We start from the raw sequence: 25,175 nt of genomic DNA, 5'->3' as shown, positions 1-25,175 counted from the left end.
TAGGTTAGACAATGTCCCAGTGGATTCTTGAAGAATAGCTTGGGACAGGTTTTCTAATGCTTAAGAATATTTTCATTAAGGAGTTGGAGATACTCCTGGAAAACAGGTTCTCTCTAATCATTATTTTTTCTAGAACCTCTTTTGCAAGGTGATATCTCTTTATCAGGCTAGTCTTGGGATGTTTAATTTTTTTTCAATCAAAACAACTTTATAAGATCACCTGATAAGCAACAAAAAGAGTACAATTTACATCACTGCAGGGGACCCAGACAGAATCATAAATTTCTTAAAGTCTTGAAGCAATGAAATGACTAAGGCCATAAGAATCAGGGAGTTGTTCAAGGCTGGCTGTCATCAGTGTTGTCTTTTCCTTTCTAATCCATGCTGATATTTTCCATTGTCCTCTATATTTTCTATCTGAGTGCTTCAGGAGGGAAAAATGTGTCTGACATGGTAAAGAACAAAGTTGAAAACTGGTAGAGACCAGGCAAAGAAAGAATAGAAACACAAACAACAGGAGTGCTTTGGCCTTCACATTGCCTTAAGAAGATGTCACTATAAGATTCAAAAGCCTTGATGCTCTGTAGACTAAAAACCTGAAGAATAGCAGGAACCTTTCTTTGGGTAGAATCCCAGCTCCTTGAAGGCAAGGGTTATTTAATTTTTATCTTCATATAACCAATGCCTAACACAGCTTGTGGCACACAGTAGCTGTTTTATAAATAATTGCTGATATATTCAAAAGGGAGAAACAAACTATCCTTATTCCTCTTCAGTTAGTAGAAAGCAATAAGCAAAGGTTGAATTTATGAAGTATATTTCTGCTAGAGAAGCCTTTATATTTAGGTTTGCAAGAATATGATTTACATAATTTTGGGGTACTCCCATTTTCCCATTCAATGACATCTCTCCTTTCTTTTCCTTCTTTTAATAAAGTATACTTCTGTAATTTTGTTGATTTCATGTTTGAAACATGCATCCATAAGAAGATATAGTGCTTGAATGAGTTGAATTAAATCCTCTCATTTTATAGATAAGAAAACTGAAGCATCAAGATGTTAAGTAGTACGAGGATCACAAAGCTAGTAGGTGTCTGAGGATGAGATTTTCCCAATTTAAAACACAGTGTTTTATCCACTGCACCTTACTAGATCACTTTTGTAAGGTACTCTCCATAGAATTATCCAGGATTCTCTAGTGAACTAGGTGGCAGTGGATAGAGCAGTGAACCTGGAATTAACAATACTTCAATTGAAATTCACCTATAGGCTCTTATTATCTATTTGACACAAGTTAGAAATTTGTCTTCCTTAGTTTCCTTATCTGTAAAATTGGGACAATAATAACATCTGCCTCCAAGGCTTGTTCTGAGCATCAAATAAAATAATATTTCTAAAGTACTTTGCAAATCATACAAGTACTGTATAAATACTAGTATCATCATCATTATAATTATTAGAAGTGAGAAAATCCTGCAATTTCTGCTTAGAGATTTCATGTCATAAAAGTCTCTAATACAAAAGTTTGACAAGTAAGGATACAAAAAAGAACTTCAGCAGGGTTGATAAGATCCTTTTCCATAGTAACTTGATAATCTTTGTATTATTCCATGACTAGTTATCAGGACTTTGAATGTCTCTTTTTTCCAGTACTTGTGATACATTTCTGTTGGAATCCTTACTAACTGCTAACTAATTAGAGTTGATCTAATCTTACAAGAAGATGTTTTGGCCAGAACCTGAAACAAGGTACTAAGTAGAACTAATCAAGACAAGGCTTGTGTTCCCACCTTTACTCATTGGAGTCCACAAGTATGCTAGCTTCACAAAGTAGACTTTCTCCTCCCTTAAAGCTCATTGGGTCAGAGAGCACTATGGGAGAAAACCCATAATCCCATTCTCTCAGAAGAGGCAGATAAAAGGCCAGTGATGAGGGATCTATGGCAGAATACATTTTTTCCTCTTGGCTGGCTGATCGCACTGGACTCGAGAGGAACGACTCTGGTGCAGAGAACACTTTGACGGATTTCAGTGGAGCTATGCCAGAAGCCCTCTCTCCACGGCAAGTTGGTGGCTGGACTCCCCAGAAGGAGATAAGAGAGACCTTCCATCTCTGTCTTGGTTGGAGGCAGAAGAAAGCAGAGGCAGAGGCTGAAGGACAGAACCTTTGGATTTGGAGACATCCGAAGGGCTCTAAGCCTCTAAACCGGCTGTGCTTTGAGAAGAACAAACTCCAACATTTGAACTCTAACACATTTCATGATCATGGGATCATGAAAAGTCTTTGTTACTTTTAGAATTAAATGGATACTTAGCTAATCCTAATCCTTATAAGAACCATCCTTATAAAAACACAACAAAATTTTAGACTTTTTTCCTTAAATTGTTTCCATTTACACCTTTTATACCTTTTAAAATATTTAAGTTGGCCTAGAAATTTCCTCTGTATTGATATACCTCTTTTAGATAGATTTTTAATTCTATTTGTACTTTTAGTATTTCTTTCTTAAGAATTTCTCATCTTAATTAAAAAAAAAAAAAAGAATTTCCCATCTATTGGATTGACTTTTTTTTTAAATATTAGACTTAGGGGTCTATCCATATTTTCCCTATACTCCTTGAAAGTGTTAAATATGCAAGAGTTTCTTCTCCTTTTCTATTATGAACTCTCAAAGAATTCAGAAGTCATTTCCCTCTTATTTTCTATCTTTTTCATTTCTTCAGTAAGCAGTCCCTGATGGTTGATCAGTCAGGTCTAGAAAAAATTTTCTTCATTGTTTTGATAAATATTACTATGATAATAAGGCATTTAGCATGTGCCAAGCACTGGATTTACAATAATCATCACATTTGAAATAATATGATTAATGCAAGTCAGTAACATATTAACTTCTCAACTTTTGGAAGAGAGAAATCTCCATATATGGATGAAATCAACTGTTCATACTATCTCAAGCAAGAATTTTAGATTTCTAATAGAGTCTCTGAATTCCTTGCCTCTTGCCTACTTCTGGCTAGATGGTCTGAAGTTACAATCACCCAATAAAATTGGGTGAATTAAGCCATTCAACCTCTAAAAAGTCAAAATAGTTTTTGAGGAAGTTCTCACTTCTATAGACTTATAGTCCATCTCTAATTCTGGTAATATGTCTTGCAAAAATTTTGATTGATTATAAAGAGTGAAGAATGAGATAATGCCCAAGGCCAGGTTTGAACTTCTAAAGATCAGTCTTTCTGACTCCAGGCCTTATACTCTGTTCACTGTGTTACCTAGCTGTCCCAATGAAGATATATAATCTCAATTAAATATATTCTGGCATCAAAAACTAGAAACTGAGTGGATGTCAATCAAATGAAGAATGGCTGAATAAATTGTGGTATATGAATATTATGGAATATTATTGTTTGGTAAGAAATGACCAACAGGATGATATCAGAAAGGCCTGGAGAGACTTACATGAACTGATGCTGAATGAAATGAGCAGGACCAGGAGACCATTATATACTATATGATGATCAGTTCTGATGGGCCTGGCCATCTTCAGCAATGAGATGAACTAAATCAGTTCCAATGGAGCAGGAATGAATTAAACCAGCTACATCCAGTGAAAGAACTCTGGGAGATGACCAAGAACCATTACATAGAATTCCCAATCCCTCTATTTTTGTCCACTTGCATTTTTGATTTCCTTCACAGGCTAATTGTGAGTCTGCTTTCAATTTCAGAGTCTGCTTCTATTTGTACAGCAAAATAACTGTTTGGACATCTATACTTATTTTGTATTTAAATTATACTTTAACATATTTAACATGCATTGGTCAACCTGTCATCTGGGGGAGAGGGTGAGGGGAAGGAGGGGAAAAATGGAACAAAAGGTTTGGCAATTGTCAATGCTATAAAATTAGTCAATGCATATAACTTCTAGATAAAAAGCTATAATAAAAAAATACATTCTGGCATCAAACTATTAATCCACAAAAAATTTATTAAGCACCTACTTTTTGTCAAGCACTCTGCTACATGCTAATTATATAAAGACAAAATGCCCTCAAGGAGCTTATAGTGAATTGGAGGATTACAGACCTGAGATATAACTTCCTTTTCTCTTTATTAAACATAATTGAAGGACTTTAAAATATGGGGGGGTTGTCTTCAATTTTCAGTGCCAGCATCCAGAAAATCTGACATTTTATATTTTATTTCAACGCATTTCAAGTGCTTAGTTCATATTATGTTATACCTAGATTATGAATTAGATTATAAACCCCTTTGAAAGGAGACACTATTTATATTATAGCACATAATATTATATTGTTTTATATTATGTTTTCTTATTTTATATTATATTAACTTACATATAAAATATTTATTTTACATGAGTATGAATGTTATACTTTCTCCTATACCAAGTTCAGTGTTTCACAAAACTTTACTGAATCATGTCTGGCCATCCTCTCTAGTGACTCTTCTCCCAACAGATACCAGAGTCACAGATTTATTTCTCATTATATTTCTAGCAGTTATTTGTTTTTCTCCCTGTAAAAAAAAATTAAAGGAATTGAGATTCACCAGACTGTGGAGTTGGAAAAGCAGCCTCAAAATTACAAGGGCAGAAGTTGAACCACACTGTATGTTGTTTTTATGAAAATACAAATTGTTAAGGACAATTTGCAAAATGCAGATATATTTTAAATAGACATGTCCTAACATTGTAATCTTGAATTCTAGCAGTTACCCATAGTTCAGTACCATTTTAACATTCAATTATATTAATGGTAAGTGATTTTCATAGTCACTAGGTTCCATATGCAATTCAATTCAAGGCAGCAAATATTTATTGAGTGTCTACAAGGTGCAAGGACCTGTGTTGGATATGGAAAATGGAATCTGAGCTGGTAGCAGACAAAGTTTTTTTTTAGTATTAAAAATGAATTTACATGCAATATAGTTATATAGCTAATTTCAAGAATCCTAGACTAAAATTCTTCCTCAGTAATTTTTTATTTGTCTATACATAATATTATAAATGTATGTTAACCAAGCCAATTATTCTTAAAAACATAGTCAAACGGGAAGGTTTGAATACAATAGAGAGAGAAATAGCCTCATTGTCAAGATTTGCTTTCATTGTAAATTAAGACAACTCTGAGATACCACTACACACTTGTCAGATTGGCTAAGATGACAAGAAAAGATAGTGATGAATGTTGGAGGGGATCAGGGAAAACTGGGACACTGATGCATTGTTGGTGGAGTTGTGAACGGATCCAGCCATTCTGGAGAACAATTTGGAATTATGCTCAAAAAGTTATCAAACTGTGCGTACACTTTGATCTAGCAGTGTTACTACTGGGCTTATATTCCAAAGAGCTATTAAAGAAGGGAAATGTTTGTGGCAGCCCTATTTGTAGTGGCTAGAAACTGGAAAATGAATGGATGCCCATCAATTGGAGAATGGTTGGGTAGCTATATGAATGTTAAGGAATATTATTGTTCTGTAAGAAATGACCAGCAGGATGAATACAGAGAGGACTGGCGAGACTTACATGAACTGATGCTAAGTGAAATGAGCAGAACCAAGAGATCATTATACACTTCAACAACAATACTCTATGAGGATGTATTCTGATGAAAGTGGCTATCTTCGACAAAGAAAAGATTCAATTCAGTTCAAATTGATCAATGATGGACAGAATCAGCTAGAAAATGAATGTGGACTACTCGCATTTTTGTTTTGCTTCCCAGGTTATGTTTGCCTTCTGAATCCAATTTTTCTTGTGTTACAAGAGAACCGTACAGATCTGCACATATATATTGTATCTAAGATATACTTTAACATTTTAACATGTATGAGACTGCCTGCCATCTAGGGAAGGAGTAGAAGGAGGGAAGGAAAAAGATGGAATAGAAGTGAGTGCAAGGGACAATATTGTAAAAATTACCCTTGCATATGTTCTGTGAATAAAAAGCTATAATTTAACAACAACAACAAAAAAAGATTTGATTTCATGTTCTGTCTATGCCATATATTAACTCTGTGACTCTCACATGAGTTACTAAAACTTAAGACTATCAGGTTGCTCCATTGCTTTGGTAGAAGGAGTTTTCTCATCAGGAGTGACATATAAGAAAGCAAACATAAACCAGATTCAAAATATAAAAATCAAATGGACCAATTTCATATACACATACATAGATAGATATATCGATATAGGAGCCATCGCAATTATTTTTTGCTGAAGACAAAAAAATGTCTTTTTTCTTATTTTGAAGTCAGAAACCCAATCAATTCACTAAAAAGCACTTCAAACTGACATCTGCTCTTTTTCTTCTTCCTATCTTCTGCACTACATCAGAAGTTGTTCTAGGTTGGTGACCAGAGAATCATAGGCTTGAGAGCTGAAATGAACTTTCTTACTGGACAATTAAGGACAAAAAAATAAATAAATAAAACTGTGAAATATCAGGAGCTTAAAGATATCTTGCTAGATTTCTTCATTTTATAGGTAATCAAATTGACAACCCAGACAGAAGAACTAACTTTTCCTCTTATTTTTTTTTTATTATGAACTTAACAGCTATTGACAAACATAAACATTTCAAATATTGGTGGAAAAAAAAACCTTGTGATCATCAGCTCACCATATCTCTGCTCAGGTGCTGGACTAAAATGATAGATATAAAGGGAGAAAAAAAGGAAAGGGAAAATCTTGATAAAAGGAGACAGTTAATGGGAGAGTCAGAGAAAGCTATTTAATGATGAAGAATAAGAGAGTACAGTAGGTGCTCACTAAATGCTTTTTGGTTGATTGGCTGATTAATTGATTGATGAATATTAAATGCTTTTCAGGTGATTGATTGATTGATGATTGATGGTGATATGATGACTAGTACCAGCTATTCCTGATTTTTCCTCTAAAGAATCAAAATGAAATGGAACTAGTACTTATTGGGAAAGTATGAGATAGCACTGTCCCTGATAGATAATTTTAAGGACCTCAGAGAAATAGGTGATTTGAAATAGCCCTCCAATGTGCTTTGTACATATTAACCTGACCCTACATGTATAACAGAAGGAAAAACTAAACCAGGGAACTTCATCTTCCAAAGAATAATGGAGAAATGAAGAAAGGAAGAGTTCAAAATTGACTTAATTCATTGAGCAACTAACCTTGGAGATCAAAAGGGGTTATTCTTAATGATCTTCTTGGCTAGCTCTCATTGATATTTGACAAGGATTATAAGCAATACTGAAAGGGAAAGCATTATTCAGAAATTAGGTTCCAAGATGTTTTATGGGATTTATTAGCATTGGTTAATTTTCCTGGGAATTGACATTGGCGATTTTTTCTAGTCAAATAAAGAAGTATTTCTTTTTCCTAGACAAAGAATTTCAGAATTTCTGAACTTTTACAACAGTGTACTCTACCTATCATTTTCATATGCTTCCTTAACCAGCAAATGATGTGGTAAAATTGTGGGTAGTGGCAGCATGAAGAACAGAACCATTTTAATTTGTCCCATCTGGCATATTAGCATTAATAAAAGATGCTTAAAAAGAGATGCTTTGAAAGGCTTTCACCTACTGATTTAACAAGATAATAAGGAAAGCTTGCAATCTGCCACTAAATATAACTGATAAGAATAAGAGTGAGTACAAAATGATGATCACAGAGATTAACCTTTGAGACATAATTTTTAAAACCCCACTGATTACTGCACAATCATATTAGTACCAACATAAAAACAGGTTGTTCTTGGGTTTTTGCATAAATATACTAGGCAAAATTCCATTTTCTATCACTACCAGTTCTACAAAGTCTAGGTAACAGGACCAATATTAAGATAACTCCCAGGGCAACCCTATCCATCTCACTGACCATAATGATCACCACCCTTTATGGAATTCATTAACCCAGCCATGATCTGTTATATTGAGTAAATTATTCTTTTTTCACTTCAGGTTCAGTGCAATAGAATCTCAAAAGCATGTGTCTTCAGTACTAGGTATCACATTTCCCATGAATGCTATTTTCTTTATGCCCATCCCTGAGCTAGCATTTCATTATTATTTTTCCATATACACCAGGTTTTTGGTGGGAATAGGGAAGGTTTGACATAGACTAGAAGACTCTCAATTAAAATGGGATTTGGGGATCATTTTCTTCTTAATTAGAAAATTTCCTGAGTGGTTTGTCTACATTTTTCACAGTACCACTGACTGATCATTTTGACCACAGCCACAATTCAGAAGACTGGCACTACTAACTACACTAAGAAGAAAAATTAATGGCATAGAGAAGAGGTAGGCACAGATGCAGGAAAAAAAAAAACAAACTTTTCTTGAGGCTACTCAGAACTGAGACATTGGTTGGGAGAATTCACAGATTCACAGAATTAGGAAGTTAAGGAATTCCACTGTGTGGGTATAGCTGTTTGCTTACCATAAGTCCTGCTCCTACAGCCATGAATTTATAATCAGAGGAAACCAGTTCATCAGTAGATTATGCTGTAAACAAACACCTGGAAATATAAGGAGAAAAGTGGTTGCATAAGATAAACCACAGCTATTCTAAGTCTTAAGTAAAGGGGGTAGAGAGAGGATATTTTTTAAAGTTAATACAAAATTTGATAGCAAGTAAAAATCAGAGCAGAAGAAATACCCTGTGATATAAAGTTAAAGTATCTCCAGAACAACGAATTCATTTGGTATCATGCATTAACAAGCACATAGGGAGTGTCCAGTGACTTAACAGTTTAACTTTTGCACATGTGGTATCCATTCTTCAAGGCAAACTTTGTGTTACAAAGATATAGGATCAAACTATATCAACCACAATGAATGTTTATATATATTGTATGTAATCACCTCTATTATACATTGGGACTAATTTTTCGATTGAAAGCAACTGTGTATATTTTAAAAGTCAAATATGAAAAGTAGTGCAGATTGGGGATAATAATGAAAATTCTGTGTGCAGAATGAGGATTGAATGTGGCCCATAGGAGGGAATGATAAACCCATGGTAACCATGGCATATTTTTATTTTTAGACAGCCCCAATTAATCAAAATCAGTTTTTGCAAAATTCATTTTTGTTTAGATTGAAGAATTCAGCTGCAAAATAACCCAGCAGTAAATCCAGAGCTAGGATGGCAAATACTATATTTAAATCATTGGCAATTCAGAGATAATAAAAAGGCTCAGTCCCCATTCGGCCTCCATTTTGATGTATTAGGAAGGGGCAGATAAGTTGGAGCATAAATGCATTGTTACTATGAATAATCTAGATTTTTCATTTATCAAATTCAACATTGTTTTTCAGTACATTGGAAAATAACCACAATTTTTTCTTAGTTTCTCCTAAGAATCTTAGAACATGAACCATGTTCATTTAGAACTATGCACGACAAAATTGTAGGACAGATATATTGATGCAATATTATATTTCATAGCCCTAATGCTTCATTTTTATCCCACAAACTCTTAACATTTTTTCCTATCTCCCTCTCCCAAAATATCACTAATTCTGCTATAGGAATATTCATACTATTGGGATAGTATGCTTAAATCACATTTATTAAAAAGATTTATCTGTGCTTATTTTTTAGCCTTATAATATTTGCTTAAGAAGTATTGATTAGTTTTTTAAAAGATGACATCACAGAGAATGCATACTTTCTTGTACAATGCAAAGATGACTGACTATTGACCACATTAGTGTCAAACACAAGATGCTGCTGGAGAAAAGAGGGCTAATATTTTGGAAAGGGGAAGAACTGAGATAGAAACTATCATCTAGAAAGTGAAAGAATTCTCTAGAGTGGGAAAAATTGCTATGTATATCTGTCTTCACTTGCAAAATCTACAGGGAATTATGAATTGTTGGGTATTTGGGATAAAACAAATCTCCAGAGGACTACTTACATCTTTTAGATGATTTCTGTACTTTAGACGAAGCTATAAAAATAAAATCCTAGTTTAGCAGTTAATTAGCTATATGTATATATTTATCACATTCACTGAAAAAAGATTAGTTAAGTAGGGGGTAGATATTGGGCTAATATAACCAAAGATCAGATCCTAGGGCTACAAGAACTAGTTAGCTTTACTTTATTGTGTGGCCTTAGGCCATCTTCCTGATCCAGACTGACTTACTCAAGAAGACATATCATTAGGTTTAACACTGAACATACAGTGCCAATGCATTGTCACTACTTAAAAAGCAGCCCAGTTTTGTAGATGCAGCTTCAGCTTTGTAAATAGAAGATGCTAATATAAATGACATCTATATAGTACTTTAAGGTCTGCAAAGCATTTTGTATATATTATAACTTGAAAACTTGAAACTTATAATTGTTAAAGCAATATGTGTATCTATTGTATTAATACATACACATGATTATTTTATATATGTGTGTGTATGTATCCATATTGTATATATGTATGTATCCATATAATATGTGTTATATATTATATGAATTTCCAACTCATTGAGATTGAGGAATTTACCCATCACCACAATCTAATAATTTTCAGACATGAGATTCACACTCAGATTTGGCCACAACAATCATCACAGGACTTGGTGCAAAGCAGGCATTTGACAAATGCTTATTGATTGAATGACCAACTAGTTCTGGGTTCAGTGCTCATTATTCTATATTATATTGGCCTTTATAGATATTAAGCTGACTTGTTTATGTCAATCTTTTAAAAATATAATTTTACTAAGGAAAATTAAGCTAAAGTATATTTCTAAATAGAAAGGCTAAAAGAAACTCATTCTGAAAAATTTTATGCCAATGTCTTATTATGACATTGGCTCCAAGGATGATTCCTATGGATTGCAATCTTTGACAAGTTCCAATAAGCTGAAAGGTTTCAATTACCAGTCCAATAATCCATCTGAAGATGTGCCTAAATTCATTGGCTACCAAGTGGTAATTTGAGGGGACTATGATGATTCAGAGGACAAGCACAATTTAAACAAAAATCTGTTAGAATTCTCATTGGGATAGTGGAAGGTTGATGAAAATGAAGCAGGAAAAAAAAAAAGCAAGTTAAAGCTACAAGAACTTAAATTCATATTCTTATATTGTCTATGAATAGGAATTTTAATTCTGATAGCTTTAATGCCCTTTTTATCTAAAGACCAATAATATGATATTGTGTTGAAGGAATTAAATTATATCAATATGAATCTTCTCCATATAAATGGACCAAAAAACACATAGGCAAACCTATAAGACATATATAACTCATAACATAAAAGTAAATCAGCATTGTATATATCTTTGTTCATATATAATCATTCTTTCATTCTCTCTCATTTTTAGTACATAAATATTAATGTTATTTCCCAAATAGCTGAGCATAGAAGTTGATGAACTAGGGATTAATTAGGTAATAAGCAGAAATAGTAGAAGGGTAAAAGCTTAAAAAAGAGAAAAGGAAAAGATGAACTATGTCCTTCATATTTAAGAAAGTTGGGTAAAAAAAATTAGAAGTTTAAGTAAAATTGTTTAATTACTTTATTCCAATTATGAAAAATCTCCAAAGATTGCAAAAGACTAAAACACCACTAAAATTTTAAGATCTCCTTAAAATCTGAGATAGGCTTTTTTAAGGATATCAGTCATGATAACAAATATAATGGTTTCTTTAAGAATTTTCAGGATAAAGGCAATAATAAAAAGCTTTGTTTCATTCAAATAAAAATTTCTTTACCCAAATGTTTTGAACTATCTTAAGATATTGTTTATAATATTATTATCATTGTTACTATAAGTGTTAGTGATAAATTTCTTTGAAGAGAAAATTTGACGAACTCCCACCAGTGGTTATGTTCTTTTCTTTAGAGACATGTTGTCTCATTCCTCATTTCCCTTCAATTTTTTCTCTTCCTCTAATTATAGAAACCAATATGAATGACTTGAACAGGAATAAAACATTGTCTGACCAATTGTTTACAGATTATATAGGAAATGGACCTATGAAATAATTAAATGCAGGTAATTGTGTAGAGTCATTGCCTTGTCTATAACCTTTCCTTAAATCAGCTGTACCACTTTCTATTCTTTGAATCAAAAATTCACATTTTGGAAGTAATTAAGTCTCCTGCCATGATCAAGTCCTTATCCTGATACTTCTTTAGCTACATTATATTGTCAGTTAACCAAAGAAAAAGACGTGGTTTAATGGAGTCTTCCATTACTTGTATGGCACTAGTTGTATTTTTGTTGCAGGGCAAAAGTCAAACCCTCCCTGCTTACTGCACACAATATGTTTTTTGATGAATCGATATTCATAATTTTAATGTGAAGCAAATTAATACTAATATTAAAAACAATCTACTCAAACATGTTTCTTGGTATCATTAAACTTCAAATGACTTTGAATCACATACACACATATAAACACACAGACATACACACACACATAACACAAACACACTCCCTTTTGCAAAATATGAAGTAATTATTGTGCTCTAATTACCCTGGGCTGTGTGTGATTACTCAGATATCGATAAATGTTAAACACATCAAACAATCAGCACCAATGTTTAAATTCCACTGATGTCTAGCTAAAGGAAAATAAGATGTACACATCTGGTTAGTTCCTTGAGTTATAAATCTACAATTAAAATTTATCCAAGCTTTAGATACTTAGCTGCTTAATTGACCATGTAATTTCTGAACATTCTACAAATATCCTGTTATACAAAACACATGGATGTAGGTACATGGCTCAAGCATGACAAATCTTGGCTATAAAATTCTCTTGTACTTTTTAATTTGTCTTTTTTTTATTTAAATGCCTTGAAAGAAAAAAAAAATCTTATGAGTTACCCTTTGAACAGATACATATTCACTTAAAACCTTCCACATGCCTTTTCCTTTTGTAGCAGAATATCTAGAAGCTGCCCTAATTAGAGTAAATGCATTGTGTGGAATTCTTTTCAGGCTCAAATGAGATAATATGTGTAAATTACTTTTAAAACTTCAAAGAACTCTACAAAGAACTCTATAAATGTCTATTATCAGTATCAGCACAACATCAGCATCAGCATCAATATCTGCATCAGCATCATTGTGGTGTGATGAACAGAGGGATTGACTTGAATGAGAGCAACCTGAATTCAAAATACTGCTCTGGCACTTGCCAGATGTGTGAACCTGGAGTGGCTTAGTCTGTCTTCTCATCTATGAAATGGGCAGTATAAGGCTCAAATGTTACAAGATAATAGACATAAAGCCCTTCATAAAATTTAAAGCAATTTTTAAAATGTCATTATTATTCATAGCCACTTCCTTGCTTGATATTTCAGCAAAGTAAGACATGTTCCATTATGAAGGCTTAGAAAAGTGAGTGGGAAGATACTTCTCAGGGTCTCCAAGGATCTGCACGTCTAGAGAAATATATTAACTAGATTCTACATAACTTAAAAGACCTTGCTAGTATCTTGTAGACAGAACTCTCTCTCTCTCTCTCTCTCTCTCAAGGATTTATTGTACCTTTTTAAGGAAAGGTAACATCAAGGAAGTATTATGTTTTGCCCTGTAATCAAATATTTCTGAGCTATAAGTGTTTTTTCATATAAGTGTTAAAGAAAGCAGAAATTCTGCGGAAGTATAGATAAAGGGACAATTAGAATGAAAGACATCCTGGTACTATGGTGTCTTACTCTGAAAAGAATTCCAGAAAAATTTTGAATTCCCATAGAGCAAGAATTTTAACAAATTTAGGCCCTGTGCCTTCTTTGGCATCACCAACCCAAGTTCAGCTGAGTTATGGAAAATGGGGTGTGTTTGCCCTGTTTTCCATCATCCAGTATATTACTATTTCATCAATATCCTAAAACATTTTTTCTAGTAATGCATCATTACTTTTCTTGCCTGTTTCTTTGATCTCCCTTCCCACTTCCCACTACTTATTTCTTTTTTTTTTCTATTTTTTTTATTTATTTCTTTTTATTTTATAGGCCTTAAATACAGAATAGACAGCTTATCCAAAAATTCTCCCTTAACCTCATCTCCAGTTAAAAATGTGTGGTATTTAACATTTATTCCACATTGAAAAATACATTTATGTTTATTTATTATATATTTATTTAATATATTTATTAATGATATATTCAACTTAGACCTATTAACTATCATCAGTCAAATAGCAACATAAAAATGAGCTTATCTTAATCTAAATATCATCATATAAATAAATATCAGTAATTGCCTCTAAATCTTTCATTTAACAGTTATTTGTTGCTTACTTGTTGCTTATATATTATCAAAGCAAATTATAACAGAATTTTAGGGTTGGAAGTTAGATACCCACCTTTTCAGCAGCAGAAGACAAAGAACTTCTATGAAAGAGCAACAGGTATAGAATCCAAGAATGTGGATTCAAACCCTACTCTCAAAAGCTTGACTAAGGAACTTCACTTCCTTGAGCCTCGGTTTCTTCATCTGTAAAATGAGTTGTTGGAATAGGTGGTCTCTAATGTGCATTAAAACTCCAAATACTATACCATAAGTGATACTAACATCCCACAAACATTAGCTAAGCCACCTAGCTGCCTATCTATGGACTCCTTGACTGATTGGCAAGAATGGGGTGTAGTGGAATTGTAATTTCCTTATTCCTAGAATCTATGTCTTTGTTAATAAAATCCTAGATTGCATTAAATTTTTTTGCATACTACATCAAACTAGATTCAACTAGAATGGCAACTCACTAAAACCACACAATCTTTTCCTGCCAAACTGCTTTTCTAACATGAACTCTTAATACTATTATTATATCTTGATTGGGAGATTAAAGATTTGGATTTTAGTTGCAGCTCTATCACTAATAGGGGGAGCTCAGTGACCTTAGGTGAATTATCATGGACTTCTGGACTTCAATTTTCACACACATAAAATGTAGGAAATGGGAAGAGATATCAAATTGACAGCCTATCACCAAAATGCCACAGTATGGCCCAAACTAAGTTGAAATATAATCAGGAAAATGTTAAACAAAATAATTGAGCACCTATGTACAGCAGTGAATTGAATCCTGGTCTGAAATCAGGAAGACTCATCTTCAAATCTGGCCTCAGATACTTACTAGATCTGTAAGTCAGCGACACCTCAATTCAAATCAAAATGCTTATTGACTGTGTGACTTTGACCAAGGCATTTAATCCTGTTTTCCTCAGTCTCTTCATCTGTAAAAATGACCTGGAGAAGGAAACAGCAAATCTTTCTAGTATCTGTATCAATGATGTATGATAAATGAACATGACTAAAATAAATAAAAATACAGTGCCACATGGATAATATTAATTTATAGTTTTCTAAGTCAATATGTAGTCTAAAAGCATAGATTTGTCTCTGAGTTTGCCACCATTGGGAAAAAAGGATGAAAACTGTAACATTGTATACCTAGTACTATGCTGTGGAAGATGTAAAAAAGTAGAACTTGCCTTCAATATATCATCTTTTAATTGTGTAATATAATATATATATAATGTGTATATATATATATATGTCATAAAAGAAAAAAAGCTCATTTTCTAAGGGATGGCATAAGGTTGAAATGAAAAAAAAAAAAGATATTGTAAAAGTAAATTTTATGTCTATTTCCAATACCATAAAAGTCCTTACTAACTCCACCTTCATAACAATCACATACACTTAAGTAGTATTTCATTAACTATAGTGCATCTCTCTGAAATAAATAGGAAAGCCATATTTTAATGTTCAATTTTCCTTTGCCACATAGAGCTTGAACAGAGGTCATCTGTGAGACAAGAGCAGACCTAAAGGCAAAGCAACACCTTCTGACTTCCAGACAATGCATTTTTTCCCCCACCAGCTCCTCCTCTGATGCCATTTTTTTTTTCAGTTAGGCCTAACCTGCCATCTTTCTCTAATAACCTTTCATTTCAACAGTCAATCATTGCAAACTCAGCATCCTTTAAAAATTCTCTTTAACAACCTCATTCCCTCCTACTGAACAATACAATTACAAGAGGCAGATGAAGACAATGGAATAAAATCATCGCATAAGAATCAGCAGTAACAGTTTTCAATGCATTTATCAGCTTACCCAACATAGCAAATTTTCAAATGTGAGATCGAAAAATGTTCCAAAGAAGGAACCTTCATTCCCTAAGATTGTTCAAGCATTTAATTTTTTAATGCCATAAAATAATCTTGGTGATCTGTATTTTTTTCTTTTTCTCCCATAAGGTTCTACTTTAAGACCTCCATATGCTCAGTTTTAATAATTTGCTTCCCCAAACTAGGAACCATTCCAAATGTGAGTTATGGAAATATTGTGCTTCTTATTAAAAAAAAAAAAAAAAACATAAAAAGAAATTGCTGAAGCCCAGGTACCAATCTATAAGACACATAGTAGCAAAGCTTTGGGGAAGATTTTGCATGAAAAATTGCACTTAAAATCACTTCTTCTAAAGCAATTTAACTCATTTCACCACAAGTGAAAATTGCTGTGACAAATGTGTCACTATAGAGGTCAAATGGTAATTTGCACGTGCTGAAGCTCTCAGCAGGAACTGTCATGTGATCCCAGCAATCACTAGCATTCACACTAGAAATCTTTCTAGAAGAGATGAGGGTCACATGGACTATTTGAGGGATCAAGCAGCTTGAAGCATATGTTTTCCTGGGAAGCAGAGATTGAAAGGTGTAAGGAAGAGATATGATCAAGATGTCTAAAGTGGGAAAAATACAGTAATTTTAAGTACTTATATGAAGGATATCTAGCGAGAAGTGTCATCAGAGAGCAGAACATGAAAAGAAAAAAACTAACAAGAATTTGTTGGTAGCAGAATGTATTCCATCTATGATAAATATTGAAAATTTTTTATACCACCTTATGATTAGCTAAAAAGAAAAGAAGAAATCAGTAAGAAAAACAGTTGTGAGAACATTGTATGTTTGTACAAATATGTGGAGCAGATATGAATTGCCTGTTCAGAGAAAATTTCATAGACACAAGAATTAAGAGATAATCATAGTTTCCTGACAGTTCTGAAGTAGGTTTTTTAAGTTATGTGGTGATAAATACAGTTTGTAAGATCACTGAAAAAAAATCACCTTTGGTTTTAGAGTATCGCTTCTGATCTCATCAAAGTCCCCTTTCTGACAAGAAAAGAAATCCAAGGAAAGAAATAAGTAGCAAAGAATGAATTTGTCCCAATGAAAAAGTGTGTAATTTGGTATCAAGACAGTAAGGTAGTATAGTAGATAGAGCAAGGTAGTATAGTAGATAGAGCACTGAGCTGAGAATCAGGGAATCCTGGCACTTAATGACAGTGTGACTTTGGCCAAACTTAACCTTATTTGCCTCAGTTTCCTCATATATAAAGTGAGCTTGAGAAGAAAATAGCAAACCATTCCAGTGTTTTTGCCAAGAAAACCTCAAATGGGATCATGAATAGTCAAACACAACTGAGAAGACTGAACAACAACAAATAATTTGGCATCAACGAAAATTTTAATTATCCTGATCTTTGAAAGATTTTAGAAAATCCAAGATTTCCTCTACTTTATCACAATATATCTTTCATATCTCTCACAGTATTTTCTTGCCTTTAGGCTTTTGCCAACCTTCTTTCTACATCTAAAAGAGTAGTACTCTTTCTTTCCAAATTTCATATCTATCCATACTTTAAAAATAATCTGTCCTCATTCAGCTTCGATATTGTGGCTTCATTGGGATGAGTTGAAAATTACTCTCTATATAGATAAAGCTGTTCTTTAAATTTGTGGCTCTGCGAACATGCTCATTGAGCTACCTTCTATTCTCCTTTATCCATTCACAGCAAAATATGTCAGGAAGACCTGAGTTCAAATTCTGCTATATGACTATAGGCAAATCACTTAACTCTGTTTACTTCAGTTTCTCTATCTGTAAAATAAGTTGGAAAAGGAAAAACTAAGCTACTCCTTATCTCTGTGAAGAAAATCCCAAATAGGGTCACAAAGAATTGGACATGCCAGAAATGACCAAACAACAACAGGTATAGTGTGGAGTACTATATTTATTTATATTACATGTTAAGCATGATTGGTTTAAGCAATTTTTCCTCTCAAAAAACTAGTAGTGAATTCTTTAAGTACCAATTTTCCACCAAGTAATTTTGAATACTGTTCTTTCATAAAAGTTCTTGGAAGTTGTGCTAAACCCAATTTAACCTTTTCCATATGATTCTCAATGACTTATTAATATCAATTGATTTATTGTGCTGCTATCTAGAAGGAGGTTCAAATACTAGTGAGAATTTTCTGTTGGTCCCAGACTGTCATGGATTTTTTTTTCATATTTATGCTTATTTTTTATAGTTTTTTTTTGTATCTTTTATGATATCATTTTTACTTTTTTTTTACTATTGTCAAAATACTGCAAAAATTCTGCCATCCCATTTCTAAATTTCTTTTTCTAATCTATTGTTAACTAGAATATCAGAAAATAAAGCTTTTCTTGAATTCTATCTAACATTATAATAAACAGATCTGGAATGGACTTTGTTGAACTCTCTTATAGGTAAATTATATTAAATTTAGGGCACAGCCTCTGTAACATCTATTGGAAACTTTTTTTTTTCATTTTATTAACAAGCATTCATGTATTTATCTCTATGTGCTAGAAACTGTGTGAAATTATTGTTCATCCTTCATTTTTAAAGAGGACCAATGGCATCATAGAGTTTTATCTTGACTTTGTGCTTTAATTGCATTTAAGTGATGCAGAGTTTATCAAAGTCATTAACTTCATTCTCTCTCTCTTCCAGGGTCACCAAAGTCCACCAAAGTGGTAAGACAAAAATCAAGATACCTGATGACATCTCAGGATACAATGAACAATCTTGTCATCTATGATGACTGACCAAGATCTCAGTTCTCCACAGCACCTACTTAAACCTCCTTCATGGGCATTAGACCAAATTGTTCTCATCTGTCTATTCTGCTGGGGGATATCTTACAGTTATGAAATATACATTCCTGAACTCACCAAGAGATTTGAAACCTCCAGAGAGAAGCCTCTATAGTGAAGCCTCTAATATTCTATTACCCTGAATCTGGTTTAATGGGCATTAAAGATTCAAAGAATAGCAAAAATTAATAAATAAATCTTTGTCCTTAAGGAGTTTAAAGGCTAATGAAGGAGACAACATGCTTATAACTGAGTACATATGAAGTATATAGAGAATAAATCCAAAATAATCTCATACAGAAATCATTATCTTTGACTGAGTGGGTAACTCAGTGTGAAGTGGCATGTGACTTTTCTATATAAGTTCCAAATATATAAGATAGGTATATCAAGAAGTCTGGTGTTGCATCACATCTCTCAGATTGGCCAAGATGACAGGAAAAGAAAATGATAAATTTTGGAGAGGATGCAAGAAAACTGGGACAGTAATATATTGTTGGTGGAGTTGTTAACTGATCCAACCATTTTGGAGAACTATTTGGAACTATGCCAGAGGACTATCAAACCGTGTGTACTCTTGATCAAGCAGTATCTCCATGGGTCTGTATCCAGAAGAGATCATAAAAAAGAGAAAAGGACCCATATGTGCAAAAAATGTTTAAAGTGGCAAGGAACTGGAAATTGAGTGGATGCATATCAGTTGCAGAATTGCTGAATAAGTTATGGTATATGAATGTAATGGAATATTATTGTTCTATAAGAAATAATGAGCAAGATGATTTCAGAAAAGCCTGAAAAGGCTTTTTTGAACTAATACTAACCAAAGTGAGTAGAACCAAGAGAACATTGTACACAACAATAAGATTATGTGATGAATGATCAAATGTGATGCATTTGGCTCTTTTCAACAATGAGATTCAACAAAGCAATTCCAACAGACTTGTGATGGATAGAGCCATTCACATCCAGGGAGAATTATGGAGACTGTGTGCAGATAAAAGCATAGTATTTTCACTTTTTTGTTAGTGTTGTTTGTTATTTAGTTTTTTTTTTCTTTCTCATATTTTTCTCCCTTTTCATCTGATTTTTCTTGTGCAGCATGACAAATATGGACATATGTTTAGAAGAATTGCATATATTTATCTTACAGTGGGTTGCTTGCTATCTAGGGGAGGAGATGGGGGAGAGAGGGAGAAAAATTTGGTACACAAGGTTTTGCAGAAGTGAATTTGAAAAAAATGAAAAAAAAGAAGAAAGAGGAGGAAGAGGAAGAGGAGGAAGAGGAGGAGGAGGAGATTTAGTGTTGGCATCTGTATAGAAAACAGCCATGGATTTTTAATTAAGTGCTCCAGTTTTTATCCCAAATTTTCATCATGGCATTGCTACAACCTAAATTATATTCTAATTACAAAAGGAATCATATTTGCTTCAGATGGCATTTAACCTAAAGTTATTTAAAAGTTGAAAAACATGTCTAGACCATTAACATTTATTCTATTTTATAGACAGGCAAATGGACAAATCTAGTTGCCCAATTATACAAACTCTGATCTATTTAGTTATCGAAAAGAGATAAGAGAAAAATCATTATTTAAGATTAATCTGCCAAAGATATTCTATCCTAATATTAAGGCTATATTAATATGATAAAAATGGCACTACTACATAAAGTAATTTACACAATTAGTGTTATACCAATCAAATCATAAAGGGGAAGTTTCACAGTATTATATCAAACAATAATATCATACATTTAGAGGGACAATATAGAATATCAGGAGAAGTATGAAAAATTAGGAAATAAGGGGAATAACACATCCATAGTTTGAATTAAATTTGTAAAATCATAAAGACTACATGGTATTTATTGTTAAAATAGAGAAACACATTGATGGGGAAAAACACTTAATAATCAATAAGTTTGATAACTAATAATTTAATAATAACCCCCCAATTATTTGCGAGTAAACTCTCTATCTGACAAAAATTGCTTGAAAAACTAGAAAGCAACCTGGCAGAAATTTACTCTATACCAATATACCCAGTGTATATATGATCTCAAAATTAAAAATCATAACACAAAAAACTTAAGAGAGAAATAGGTCAGGTACCTCTCAGAACTACAGCAAATAAGTAAATGTTTTAGTAAACTGTGGATAGATAGAGCTGATCACAAAGAAGTAAAAAGATAATTTTAATCACATAAAACTGTTGTTTTGTTTTTGCATGAATGGTATTGATGTAATTAGGACAAAAAGGTAAGCAATGGACTGGAGGGAAAAAACAATCTGTGTATCTGATGCTTCTGATCAGGGTCTGATATTCAAGATATTGGCAACTGAAATATCTAAAATCTAAACAGCAATAAATAACTGGTCAAAAATCATTTTCAAAATAATCAAAAATCATTTAAAACCATATAAAAGAATGTTCAATATCACTAACAATGAGAAATAAAAATCAAAACAATTCAAGTTTTCACTTTATATTCAGAAAATTGTCAAAGATGACAAAAGATGAGAATAATATATGTTGGAGGTATGTTTGAGGGGGAGTTGTATTATATGCACTGCCAGTGAAATTATGAAATGAATAAACATTCTGGAAAGCAATTTGAAATTATGTTAAGAAAGCAACTGAATTGTCCGTACGTTTTGACTCAGATATCACACTATTAGAAATATATCCCTAAGGAAGTCCAATATTCAAAGGGCAGAAAAAAAAGAGTTTTTAGAGCAGTATTTTCTGTTGTAGCCAAAAACTAAAAACAAAAGGGATGATCATTGATTGAGAGATCACCAAAAAAGTTGTTCTATATAAATAACACATTGATGGGGAAAAACACTTAATAATCAATAAGTTTGATAACTAATAATTTAATAATAACCCCCCAATTATTTGGGAGTAAACTCTCTATCTGACAAAAATTGCTTGAAAAACTAGAAAGCAACCTGGCACAAATTTACTCTATACCAATATACCCAGTGTATATATGATCTCAAAATTAAAAATCATAACACAAAAAACTTAAGAGAGAAATAGGTCAGTTAAATATTACTGTTATATAAAAACTAATTTATGTGTTTAAAACAGATTTATATAAACTGATATAAAATGAAAAAATAAGAAAGCAATATGTACAATAACCATAATAATGTAAATGGAAATAAGAAAATCATTGAAATTAAATGTTATGACCAAGGTTCACTCCAAAAAAAAAAAATTAAGAAAAGATACTTTCTTTTCTTCTTTGCATAGGAGGGATACTATAGTTGTGTATATAAAGAATAACTTTTTGAAAGTTTTGGGTTGTTTTGCTAGAATATTATTTTATTTCTTTTTTAATTCTTCATTATTATGATAATTCTTTGAGAAGAGGAAGAGGTACAATATACAAGAAAATGTTCATGATAATAAAACAGAAGTTATCAACAAAAATTATATTTCAAAAAGAATAACTGGATGGCCTGTTGAAAACTGAGATGAAAAAGAAACCACTAAACTCGAATACACATGAACCATGCTCATTTGTAGTTTTCAAAGACTAGAGTGCTTTCTTTGCACTCTAGTTAACATTTTTTATTTAAACATGTTATATGGCTAGTGAGCAGTTGAAAGGTAATTTGAGCTACACAAACTTAAAACTTTTAAAAGTAAGACTTAAAAATTAATAGAATAAGATTACGAGTTCCCTGAAGGCGGATATTTTTTTCTTTATTTTTTTTTACTTCCTGAAAGATGGCAAAAGCTATCCTCAGAGATGGAAGATCTGAGTTGATATCGTGACTTTTATATATAATAGCTCTAATCTAGGGAACTATTGGAGAGGAAATGTGCCCACTCCTCAATGTAGATCAGCAACTCCTTTCTTTTTTTATTTATTTTTTTTTAATTTTTTTTTATTTTTTATATATTTTATTTTATTTTATAATAACTTTATATTGACAGAATCCATGCCAGGGTAATTTTTTTACAACATTATCCCTTGCACTCGCTTCTGTTCCAATTTTTCCCCTCCCTTCCTCCACCCCCTCCCCTAGATGGCAAGCAGTCCTATATATGTTAGATATGAGCAACTCCTTTCTAATTACATTCTTAAAGAGTCACCTGGGACAACATAAAGTTAAGTAACTAGTTCCCTAAACCAATAAACTTCCAGGTTCAGTAAAATTAAAAAAAAAAATTCTCAGTGGTACATAGAATAGATGATCAACAAGTGGTTCATAACTAATTTAAACCACTGATATTAAAAGTAGAAGAAAATTTTTAGTATGTTGGATGGATAATTTGTGAAAAACAGACAAAAATCCAAAATGAGAAGGTATGAAAATTTTCTAGTTGAAACTGGTAAAAGTGGTTCCCACATTAGAAAGTATACAAATTTAACAAAGTGACAACCAATTTCTTTTCAAAAAATTCTAAAACCCAATCCAAAGTCAATTTCAAATGTTAAAAAAAAAAAAAAGTAAACTAGCCAATACATATTTTTAGGCTGAGGGCTTGTTGTTGATGTTGTTGTTTTTAAGCCTGTATTTGTAGCATGCCTCTGGGAAAGAACTGGAAGGCTTCTGGTGATTGGATATAACAACACTGAAAAACTTATTGAACTGCACTGACAGCAATTAAGCAATTGAGTAGTCCATTGGATAGAGTATCTGATTTGAAATCAAAAAGAATCATCCTCCTTAGTTCAAATCTGTTACTTACTAGCTGTATGACTTTGGACAAATCACTTAACTTTCGTTCCTCATATGTAAAATGACCTGGAGAAATAAATGGTAAATTATTCCAATATCTTTGCCAAGAAAATCCCAGATGAAGAGAATATGAAGAGTTATACAGGACCGAACAACAACATTGACAGTGAGAAGATAGCATAGTATAAAGGAAAAAGCAATCCTGAAGTGAGAAGTTCGGTGTGAGTGTCAAATCCCTCCCTGATAGTAATATCTAATTAGGTTATGTGACTTCCTAGGATGGTAGGGCATATAAAATAGAGGAGGGAGGAAGGCCTGAGTCAGACTGGATGGTCTCAGACAGAGGCTGCTTAAAGCTCAAGGTCAACATCTTTGATTTTTATTCAAGTTCTAACTCAGTGGTCAATGTGGGCATACATCTCTTGATTTTATCTTTAAAGATAACTCTTCTGAGGTTTGGAGGTTTTTTGTTTTTTTTGTTTTTGTGGTCAAAAGATTTGACATCATGTCAATCATCAAACATTTATTAAGTGCCTGCTAGATACCAGGCTCTCTCCTAACGATTAGGGACAAAGAGATGTCAATAAAATAGATTCTGCCCTCAAAGAGCTTATGTTCTTTAGCAGAAGAGCACATGTATATATTTATTATATACAAATAAGATATAACCAGACTTGGAGAGCAATTTAAGGCCCAAAGTGGCTGGCTTTGTCTTCATGTTAGGGCTCACCCTCTTTCAAGTTGTTTTTGTTAGCATTAGGGGACACTGCAACCTGCCTCCCTCTTCCTTGCTGTGCTATTGAAACACTGTAAGAAGACCCTTTGAGACAACCATCTGCTCTCCAATTAAACTAGCAAGCATTTTCCTTTCAATAATTTATTGTGGGCGTTTTTTTGTTTCCAAGTTACTGTTGGTAAAATTTCATGAATTAATTGGAAAATGAACTAAACAAAGACTTAGTTTAACTTGAAAGATGGAAAAGTTTGAGAAAGCAAGGTAGAACCACATGGCATGCCATGCTTTGCCTTAAGAATAAATCTTTGTTTTGCTGAACCTGAGAATTTATCCATCTTGCAACCAAAATTTATGAACTGCAGTGCTTATGACAACACATGAACTTGATACAAGGTTTACTAATAAATTAGATGCTTTATAATTGTCCATGAAATTGCAAGCACTTGACCTTGATTTATTTTGTGGGCTGGCCTTTTCTCCCTAAACATGCTAAAGTGGATTCCTCCTGCCAAAAAAAAAAAAAAATCCAGATGTTTTAACATTTCATAGAAGAGGGAATGCAAACTTGAGACTGACTGCTTTCATTTTATTTATTTATTTTAAAATAAGAACAAAGTAAGGCTTTGCTTAAACTAGAGGGAAAAAATATAAAACTCTATGACTGGCAGCAGCCATTTTGAAAAAAAATATAAAGGGTAAAGGGAACATAAAGTTGTAGTTTTGGTTTTCTTGAAGAGTAACAATATAATATGAAAAGCAGATCAGAAAAAAATACATAATCTGAATTTGAAAAG

The sequence above is a fragment of the Antechinus flavipes genome, chromosome 1 (genome assembly GCF_016432865.1).
Source record: "Antechinus flavipes isolate AdamAnt ecotype Samford, QLD, Australia chromosome 1, AdamAnt_v2, whole genome shotgun sequence".
In the NCBI taxonomy this organism is placed as follows: Eukaryota; Metazoa; Chordata; class Mammalia; order Dasyuromorphia; family Dasyuridae; genus Antechinus; species Antechinus flavipes.
The sequence above is the reverse complement of the archived record's forward strand: the minus strand, read 5'-3'. Positions refer to the sequence as shown.